This window comes from Rhincodon typus, chromosome 8, assembly GCF_021869965.1.
Source record: "Rhincodon typus isolate 14 chromosome 8, sRhiTyp1.1, whole genome shotgun sequence".
NCBI classification, from domain to species: domain Eukaryota; kingdom Metazoa; phylum Chordata; class Chondrichthyes; order Orectolobiformes; family Rhincodontidae; genus Rhincodon; species Rhincodon typus.
In genome coordinates, this window is record NC_063339.1 from 27527045 (window position 1) to 27538260 (window position 11216).

An 11216-nucleotide genomic window follows, 5' to 3' on the forward strand; every position below is an offset into this window, starting at 1 on the left:
AAAGTAACAGCAGAAACATTCATAAAAAGAATTTTAAAAAGCAAGACGTTGTTTGTATTGAATGAAATGTTTTGTTGTTACTGATGGTAAAAAGTATTTCAAGGCAGGAAAAGGGGCAGTCAAAACAACGGTGTTGAAGGGGTGATTTCTGATTTATGTTTCATAAGTAGATTCACTAAATCACAGCCACAAAAACCACCAAGGTCACCCAGCCTGTTGGGATACCTGCATTACTGTTTAGTTGCCTGGTTATCCCCGAACGATCTTGGCTGCTTATAGAGGCGTTTTATTTGAACAAATGCTCGGTTAAACGGGCAAATAATCGCTGCGGATCAACAATGAACTTCCCTAATTCCGCCGCTGCAGTTACAATCCAACAATAAAACAACAAGCTGCTCCGAAAGTAGCGATGTTCCTTCCTGTATCAGTAACGGATGAGTGCCATGTCCACAACAGTTATTTCTATCTACCCTTGGCACCAGTCGGTTGAAGATACAGTGTCACCACATGCCACCCAACGCAATCGACCGATTTAGGTGGGAATCACTGCAGAGCTCTGGCAAGCAGAGCGATCGCTTGAAGGTTAGGGCAGAAGACCCACCCCCAGCCCCTGCAATCATGCGGCAGGTCAGGATGTGTGTTGGGGCTGAAGGGCTATTGTGTGATGATGGCGAACCTATATGATCTTGCCATTTAGGCACAGACATGCACCATTTCCCGCAGAAGCAGCGGCACGGTCACTTTAACTAGATCCTGGTCCTATATTCAGCAAGGAAGTGGGTTGAGTTGGTTATTTCTTCCTGAAATCTGTCCTCAAGGTATTATCACTATGGAAGCGGTGAACGCGGAGACGTTTATACAATGTGATTTTCAATTATGAGATCAGAAAGGAAGCCCTGACAACGGCAGCTCGATTCCAGTGCGATGTGGTTGAACATACACCTTGCAGCACCACCCCCCCCACTCCCCCGGAGTCACACAGATTGTGATCTGACTCCAAGGTGGTCGGCTCTGATGAAATGTACCACTAAACTAAAGGCTGCACACACCAGTGCCCCTGCCAGACCTGTCTTCATGAATAAATTCAGATCAAATATCCATCATTTGCTTTGGTGATCTTGCTATTGTTTTAGTTGGGCTGTGCCGGGGCAGTACAAAAATATCTGCAAAACAGCGCAGGTGCCTCTTTTATCCATAGAATAAAATGGAGAGGGTCAAGAAGGAGAAGGCAGCATTTACCTTTCGACCTTCTTCTTGGTTTTCCGAGAAATCAAAGAGTATGCAATTTCCCGATCTTTTACTTTCCGTACTTGAAATATCGATTTTTTTTGTGTGAAAAATGCATGAGCCGTGAGCAAGCTGTAATTTGAGGCGAGATGGTACCGCAGAGAGACACAGGAATACAGTGGAGCTTCGAATGTCATGTAGTAACAAAGACATTTAACTGTTTTCAGGGACAAAGTAGCCGGAATGAGTGTAAAACTAGGTTTTCGTTAATCCTCATTTGTGGCGGTAACACCGGAGAAAGAGATTAAAAGGGCGTTACCGCAAACGTGTCCCTTTTTACACAGAACTGGTAAACAGAAATCTCCAGTCGGCGGGAGACTTCATTAACTACACCAGGCAGTAAATAACAAGCATTCTACTAATGGGTTGGGACAGGTCTCTTTCCGAAAACAGGTAGATTAGACATTTAAAGGGCTGTATATGGACATCGTTTTGGCCCTATGATGGAGTGCTTCAGGGAACACTTGACAGAAACATACAGCCTGTCTGTTCACTCTCAATCTGAAAAATACCCGGACATGTCCAAAAGGTGAAGCGGAAGGTTTAATTGGTTAAGTGACAGTTACATTTAAATTAGAATTTATTTTCACACGCCAACTTCTGGTAGAGTGCATTCGTTATTGATTTAAAGGATGTTAAAGGATATTTGATAAAAACACTTAGTGAGAAAAAATACTTAGTGAGAAAAGGAGCATTGTTATGAAGGTGCAACTCGTTACAAGCAGTGAGAACCTAAATATTTCTGCAATTCACAATGATTTGTCTCTATACCGAGGAAGTATCACTGGACTCGAAGCGTTAACTCTATAAATCTCTCCACATATTCAGCCGGACTCCCTGACATTCTCTAGCACTTTCTGTTTTAATTTCTATTTCTAGAGACATACTAAGGGCAACACCCTTAATACCAGAAATTGATTGCAAGCTGCATATCCAGTACAGTGCAATGCGGTTCCTATGTTATTCATTTCTGAAAGTATTTGAGTGTGGGATTTACATCTGTATCTATTGTGGTTCACTGTTTTACAGTGATTGAGTTCAAAATTACCCACAGTTCAATCAATGTTGCAGAGTAGAGATCTTCAAAGACATGCTGAAAGTCGCCAAACACAATTCCGAACTTTTGCTCACGTTAAACGCCGAGAATAAATTTTGTTTGCAGCAACTGTTGACAATTTTTCAGAGGCTACCAATTAATAAACAGAGCAAATCAAAATACTAGTATGCATTGTGAACAGCATACTGAGAAGACTGATGTAACTGTTTTGGACACGTTTTTTTCCATCCCCATCGCCCAGTTGGATTTAATCAACAAGCTAAATTTTCAATTCCGATCTGGCGGCATGAAAAACCAACAATTTAAAACTAAGAAGCAATCTTGTGCTAGGGAATAAAAACCTGAATTAGATAGGATGCATTTTTATAAGTGTCTAGTATTCCGGAGGAAGTGCCTCAAAAAGGATAACATTGCATCAAAACTAAGGAAGTTAAAAAATGAAAAGGCTACTGATTTTATGCAAAAATTGTGCTAAGGCCTCCACTGTATAAAATGAAATTATATCCTTGTCTGATTAACTAAGTGCGACAAAAAGTATGCCGCTTCAAAGCCAATGGTTCTTACGATGTTATTTTTACAAAGCATTTATTTTTTAAAAATCGGTGCTATTTGTAATCCCTGGGGTTTTTTTATGAATGGCCAACTTTTTAAGAACAAGACAGATATTGACTTACATTTGATGTATGCATCTGTCTTAAAGAACTCAAAAAAGGGGGAAGAGAAGGGATAGTGTTCACTTACCAACATTTTAAAAAGAGGAAACAAGGGACAAGCTAAATCATTATTACTGCCTGTTCTTACCGTGAGCGATCACCTGTTAAAAGGTCATGAATAACAGGTAGATCTCCATCTCCTTTTCTTAAAAAAGGACCATTTGTTCGGTGACAGCTGATTGACAGGCTCTGAAACACGAGCTCGTGGGTCTGGCTGATTTGAGGATAAAACTCTGGATGTCCCCTCAAACATTTCAGGAAATGAAAGTTGTAACTCGATCCGTTCAGCCAACATCTCCCGGAGCAAACACAAAGGCTCACAGGAACCTACCCGGATTATTTTGCAGCTAGATGGTGGAGACAAAACAGCCGTCACATTGAGCAGAGAGCTGGCAGCCTGCTCCCACATTTATTAGAAATGTCTGTCTAAGCAGCCCTTTAAATGGGTCAACATTTTCGTAAGTGTACAATAAGCACTTTTCTTCCCAAAAATAACATCCCTTTTCAAATATGCGCATTGCTCACAGAATTCTGTTTGCTGTATTTCATGTCCAACAACGCCTACCACGTGATCCTCAAGGAGTTCAAATGAACTCCGTCTAATCATATTTTTTTCCACAGCGTAACAGCTTTTTAAGCTAATGAGAGCTGCTTGGCGCCTCAGTTACAGAATGTCCCTCACTTTATGTCATTATCATAATCATGTTATATTGCTACACATTCATATCTGCAACATCCTTCCACAATTATAATGAATCACCACTTACTTCTCGAGCAATGTCATGGTTTCCGAACATAAGGCAATGTCAAAATGAGCTTCCACAAAAACCATTGCCATATCTACTTGCCGATATAATGTACAGAGCTGATTAAATCTCTGTTACAACAAGTAAAAGGAAGCTTCCATGTCTAAATATGCATTTGTATGTGGAGAAATGAGTCACACAGCATAATGCATAAACTATTCTAGAATTAAATGATCATTAATAATGTAATAGTGAATGGCTCCTGTAAAAGATGGCCTATATCAGCTTTCTGCCTCCGTTTTAAGTTAAAATAGGGAAGCAATTTACAAGATGTTGACAATGAGAACGTTCCTACGCCAAATGTGCTGATACACATTTGCAGGACACCGAATATCATTAATAATATCGCTGGGGCTGAATATTAATCGGCAAGTTAAGTTGCATCAGTTTCAAAATACATATTGAAGCCACTACGTTGCAATGAACCAGGTTCAAAGCACATCAGGCAAAATGATTCAATTACAACCCAAACAAGTGGAAGGTTTTTCAAAGTCGGGAAGGATATGAATTTAATTGTAACTCAAGGATTGAATATATTCGTCAAACATTAAAATATACATGGTTAAATGGGCCAAAGACCTTTTTTTGGAATCAAACTGCAGTGAAATCTGACCTGACTAGTACCTAATTGTAACATCTTGATATTCAATGAAAGAAACACTAATAAGTCTATCGGGTGTTCTGTTTCAGGGAAGTAGTAACAGGGTGCATGGGATGACTCAGGGACAACGTAAAAAAAAGAAAACATCTCATTGTGTCGGGAATATTAATTAACCCCGGTTACAGACAGAGTTCATAAGTTTTTTGTTGTAAAGTGAAACAGCAGAAACAAACCTGTTGCAAATTACACGCCTCAGCGATTTCCGAAGCAAATTGAGTTCTAACCAAGGTGAGAGTTTTATGACGACACTAGCAGTCATTTCAAATTTGTTTGTAACACTGACATTCCCATGATTAGACTTTTACAGCCGATGCGGGAGTCATTAAACAGGGTTCCAATCATCGGAATCTTGCAGTCAATACTTTTTTGTTTCAGAAGATTCAGCCTCAGTGTAGAAAGTCTATTTGAGATGAAACAGAATGCTGCGTTCATTTTGCAGAAAAATATCATATGTTTGCGGGGTTAAACATCGTTGTTAAATCTGTTTTGCATAGTCCCGCACATTCACATTTAATCTCATATTCTACCTTTTCAGGTAAGACCTAACATTAGATTCTTTCTGTAACTCGAATTCATGCATTTGTGCAAAAATACTTTTAAAGTGCAAAAATGCTGTTTTTTTAATTCCTTTGAATTACACAAATACATTTTATAGCAGTTATTTCATTTTCGTCATCTCCGTTTCAGATGTCTGTTTCGCAGCATCTTTACAACCTTACAACCGAAGGGAAACGAGTATTTACTCTCGGTTCCACAGTGTTATCGCTAAATATTAGTGAGGTTTCAATATAGAGAATCCCAGTTGGTCGGCTTGAATTCTTAGACTTAAGCTGAACGATGTTGTTCACTGCAGGATAACACAAATATTAACCCGTTCGCCCCTAAACAACAACATGCACCATACCGTAATCCCAGTTAAGGAGACACGATTTTACACTGGAAAAACCGAAAGATTTACACTGGAACGACGTTTAATGAAAAATATCGAGTCGTCCAAATACACGCACAAACTCAAACAGACAACACAAGGTTCATCAAAAGTATTCTGAGATTTAAAGAAATACTCTTGTACAAAAAATCGTCACATTGACGATGTTCAATGCAATCATGTTTTAAGGCGATATAAGTGACATTCACTCTACATCCGCCCACTCTCCGCTTTGCCCAAATACAAGTGAAAATAGTCGTTTCCAGTGTTTATTCTGACCCAGTAATTGAATTGTTTCCGCCTCACATATGGTAGAACATTGTCTAGATCTTTTCAAAAAGTAGGGAAACGGCATAGAATATTAAAAATTGTTCCTAGCTCCTCCTCCCCTTCAGTGTTTACACTCCGCGTCAATTCATGCTGGCATTTGTAATCATTTAATGATCGACTTTTCTTACAAATCCTACAGAGTATTTGGGCCCAAACGGGCGCCAATCCTAGAGACTGGGGTTTGATAGCACTTCACTGCAAGCCCCGGGAAGCATTGGCAGCTCAATTCTGAGGGTCGAACAGTTGACTCCCAGTCTTAAGGTCACTGCGCGGAGGCCCCTCTCACTCATCATCGTGGGGTGGGGGGTGGTGGATTGTGTTCTCTTCTGGGCCATGTGGAGAAAAATACACCCAGAAGGCGGGTGCATCTCACAGCCTATCTTTCTCTGTATAGGTGGTCCAAGGTGAAGGGTGAAGAAGTTTTAAACACATTTGTAAGTGATGTATTTATTCCGAGACGGCCTTCCGGTGCTTTTATCACCCCCAACACCACCCTCCTCCCCCAAAACCAATTATATTTTTCAGCCACAACTTCGAAATCTGAAGCGACAGCCCCATTATGGTTTGCAATAGAAGAATTTTACCAGGTACATTTTGTGTGTGACCAGGGTAATTAAGTTCTCCATCCTCTACGCCAGACTGGGCTAACCTTAATCATGCTTAGAATTGCCCGAGGGAATAGCTGACCCCGGTAAGTCTGCAGCCTACAGCTCACAAGCAAAAGGTCACTGGTTGACTAATGAAGATACTGTGCTGAAATTATCTGGAAATTGATATTTTATTTGCAGATCTTTTACGCGAAGACAAAGAATTTGCAAGAATATAGGAAACAGAGTGAAGGGACTCAGTCTAGAGTTCTCTCAACAAGCTTGCACAGGCGTGTGATCGAATGGCCTCCTGCTCTGTTGTAAGGTTCGAGGATTGTTTTTAGTGGAATTTTTTTCTAAAATGGGGTGGTTAAAACTTTGTCATTTAGAACACCTTTTCACCGGGGTTCTGGACTGAACTTGCCCGTGTTATTTTCTCTTTCCCACTTACAACAGTGTCGAAAACTCTAGAATATTCAACATTGTCAACAAGGACATTTACTCTGCAGAAAACTTGCACGTCATCTTTAAAACATCCCTTATAGTAACAGACATTCTGCTAATCATAGGAATCGTTGTCGGTCAGTCTTTTAACAGGCAGTTAGTGCCATCTCGTGGTTCTCTCGGTACTAACAGGCAGGGCACGCTCAAAGTGCAATCAAGCTTGAGCCCTGCAAGTTAACGAATATCTATACGTGTAACGAGCATCCCGTCTGACTCATGTCTACTTTCGTACCCCCAAGACTGTCCATACGTCAACAAACACGAATTGAAATGTCTTAAATAGGATAACACAGTGTGGAGCTGGAGGAACACAGCAGGCCAGGCAGCATCAAAGGAGGTGGAAAGCTGACGTTTCGGGTCGGGACCCTTCTTCAGAAATGTCTTAAATTGTGTTCAATATTGGCAATGTGTAAACATATATTCAATTAACTTAAAAACGAATCCCCATTCGGTTTCTAATGGAAACTCTCTTGGATTTTAGTACTGGATTTTTAACAGCATTGTATTAACAGTAACATTAACAGTAACATTGCAGGACAAGCAGTACTTGAAGCCAGAGTTCACAGGCAAGGACACTACCATTGCATTACAATAGCAATGTACACTTAACAATTGCTTTGTGAGCTTTGTATATTTAATGATCAATGCACTTAAAGAAGTTGGAACTAATTATCTTTGACCTTAGGGTCGTATGTGAATAAGTGGTTATTATTGTTATAATTTTGTCACAGTCAATATACCTAATGCAGTTGGTGTGTGAACTATTAATTGTTTTAAGTATGATATGGGACACTTAGGGTAAGTGCATGGGGTGAATTAAGTATTGTGGATCAGGAAGTTGATGGAAAAAGATTGGGATTTGTTAGGAACAGGCTTTTCAGCTCCACAAGCCTATTGTTCAATTTAAGTAGATGTTTATACTTCAATTTCATTAACCCATATTTGATCCCTATCTCTCTGCAACTTTTGCCTTATTTCAGTTTTGAATACTTGAAATATTCACATCCTTTCCAAGATGAGAATCTTATACCTTCACTGCTCTTAATGTGAAAATCTGTTTCCTGATTTCTTAAATTGTTTCCTAAATTGTCAAGCTCTAAACTTCACATTCTGGCCTCTTATTCTCAATTTTCCATAGCCAAGTCAGGACAGTCTCACTCAGATAAATGACAGAGAAGAGCCATTGGAGGAGGATGGTATGTCAAATATGTTTAGGGATTTTCGAGAGGAAGGGGAAGTTTGCAAGGGAAGAGAAATCAAGGGTTTTTTTTCTGTAGGGAGAGTGATGATGATTTGAAAGCGAGGGGCTAACAGGTGAGGTAAAGAAACCATTTAGAAGATCAGTCAGCATCAGAGGCAGGTCGAGATGTTGGGTGATACAGACTTTAGCAGGATTGGGACAAAAGGGTATAAGAGAGGAATCTCAAAGAGAGAGACTGCTGAGAGTTAGGAGTGAACTGTAGAAAGAAGTGGACATGGCTACAGAGATGCTTTGGTGGGAAATGGGAGATAGAGTAAGCACCGGTAAGAAAAATGAATGGTACGAATCTCAAATCATGTTTGTTATTGGAGGGAAGGGTGGAAATGGCAAGGGAAAGAGGTTAAGGAGATGGTTGGTGATGGAGAAAATAAGTTGGGAATTATTTTTCTTTTTTGTTATGATCTTGGAGTTGTAAATAGGTATTGGCTAAGAAGAGTGAAGTGAAGTATGACACTCAATGTGGTCCAATGATAACTTGTTGTCAGGCAGACATGCTCAAATTTGAGTCTCTTGACCTCAAGAAAGTTCAGGTGTAGGTCATAGCAATGGGAACAACTGGGATGGGCAAGAGCAAAAGTTTTACTGGAGACAAGAGTCTTAAAGGTAAGAGTAAGGAGGCATTTAAGCAGATTGATATTGGCAGAGATCTGTGGTGAAAGGAATGCTAGCAATAGACATTTAGGAGTTTGAAAGGATAATTGTGAGTCACTTGGTAGAGAGTTTATTTCAGGATTAGATGTAGGAGGAAGTGGGATTTGGAAGTAAGTAGGGCATTAGGGGTGATGTAGGATACAGGTAAGTGGATGGAGATGGCCCTGTCTGATCCATATTACAGGAATAGAGAATCCACATGAAATGGAAAGATCAAGCTATTGGATATGAATAAGGATAGGACTGTTTAGATGGAGGGAAGGTTTAGGCAGGACAGGAGGTTACTGAATGCAAAGGAGAGAAGGCAATATGACTTAACATGGCGATTGAAGTCATTGAGGATGAGGAGTTGCTCACTGCAGAGGCTGAGGCAGGGAAGAATGAAGGAAACCTGTGAGCTGGGTTGCAATTTGAATGTGCCACAATAGACAGTGAGGGTCTTAAAATGTGATGTAAGAGTGCTGGAACAAGGTGAGTATTCAATAGAGGGGAAGAGAATGTGGAATGTGCCAGACAGGTGCAGGAAGAGACCAAAATGTCATGATTGCACCATCATCATGGTATTTTTGTGAGCAAACAGTGGAAAGTAAATGCTTGAGGGGAGGCTTTAGTCAGAGTCAAATTACTGTTTTACACAATAACTGTATGATTAGACAGTGTAAGGGCCTTACTCATGAATGTATTGAGATATATCTGATATTTTCCATTCAGTCCTCTCTCCAACAGTCCAGACAACCACATCTTGGGATTTGCCTTAGATTACTACTATCATATAAAGTGCTGGATTCTCAAACTGATACCAATAATGCTGCATAAATCCTACAATTGTCTGATAGATATACCCACTAGATCATCCTTCAGAAAAAATGGATCGCAAGAAATGGAATCCCGTAACCTCCCCGACTTCGGTGATTTGAAAGTGCCCTCAACCACATTTCTTGCATTTCCCGCACTTCTGCCCTCACATCCCCTCCCCCAACAAAAATAAAGACAGAATCCCCCTTGTCCTCACATATTACCCCACCAAACATATCATTTTCTGCCACTTCTGCCACCTACAATCTGACCGCACAACCTAAGAGATATTTCCCTGCCCACCCCTATCTGCCTTTTGTACGGGCCGGTCTCTCCGTGACTCCCTTGTCCGCTCCACACTCCCCACTAACCCCACCACCCCGGCACCTTTCCCTGCAACCGCAGGAAGTGCTACACCTCCCTACATCTCCCCCACTCACCTCCATTCAAGACCCAAAACAAACCTTCCATAGAGACAGGGGTTCAGCTGTACATCCGTCAACTTGGTCTACTGTAGCCACTGCTCCCGATGTGGCCTCCTTTACATTGGTGAGACCAAGCCTAGACTCAGAGACCATTTTGTAGAGCATCTGCACTCTGTACGCGACAAACGACAACATCTTCTGGTCACGAACCATTTTAACTCCCCCTCTCACTCCCTGGGTGGCATTACCATCCTGGGCCTCCTCCAGTGTCACAATGACACCACCCGCAAACTGGAGGAGCAGCACCTCATATTCCGCCTCGGGAGCCTACAGCCCGATGGCCTAAACACGGATTTCACCAGTTTTAAAATCTCCCCACCCCCGGCCTCATCCAATGTCCATCCCTCCCTCTCATTCCTGCCTCCTTAACCTGACACAACCTGTCCATCTGCTCTCCTGCCTATCCACCCCACCAATCCCACTGAGCAATACCCACCACTCCTTACCTGCACTCATCTATCACCATCCCACCTACCTTCCCCAGCCTCACCCCTCCTCTCTCTATTTATTTCACAGCTCCCTTCACCCTCTCCATTTCTGAAGAAGAGGCCCTACCCGAAACGTCAACTTTCCTGCTCCTCTGATGCTGCCTGGCCTGCTGTGTTCCTCCAGCTCCATACTGTGTTACCTCCCTATTGTATACCTGCTTTGTCCCATACAAAGAAAGCATTCTGGATTCCCCACTTTTCTTATTTTGGGCTATGCATTATATATCTGGCGACCCGTATGCTATTGCCAACCATATCACACAGATATGACCACTTGTATCATTTTGTAAAACCCAGATATTCCACTGACTATCTTAGAATAAATAGATTTTGCAATGGTCCTTTTGAGATAGTAACAATAGTGCTGAAAGTTCTCCTGTTTGCATGTTAAATTGCTTTACTTGGAAGAGAGGGAGCTTTCATTCACCACCTTCACAAAAATATGCACAATAAAACCAACCTCATGAAGATTTCAGACCTGCCCATAATGAAGTGGTTCAGTGATTTAAATTGAACTTGTTTTAGATCCACTGAAATCAAGAACTAAACCAAGAACATTTATTTTAGACTGTCTACCATACTATTTTTTAGTGCAAACTTTTGAAGTAATGCCAGTGTCGGCACTCAGGTCCTTGGGATTAATGTCAGTTGATGAATATGTGA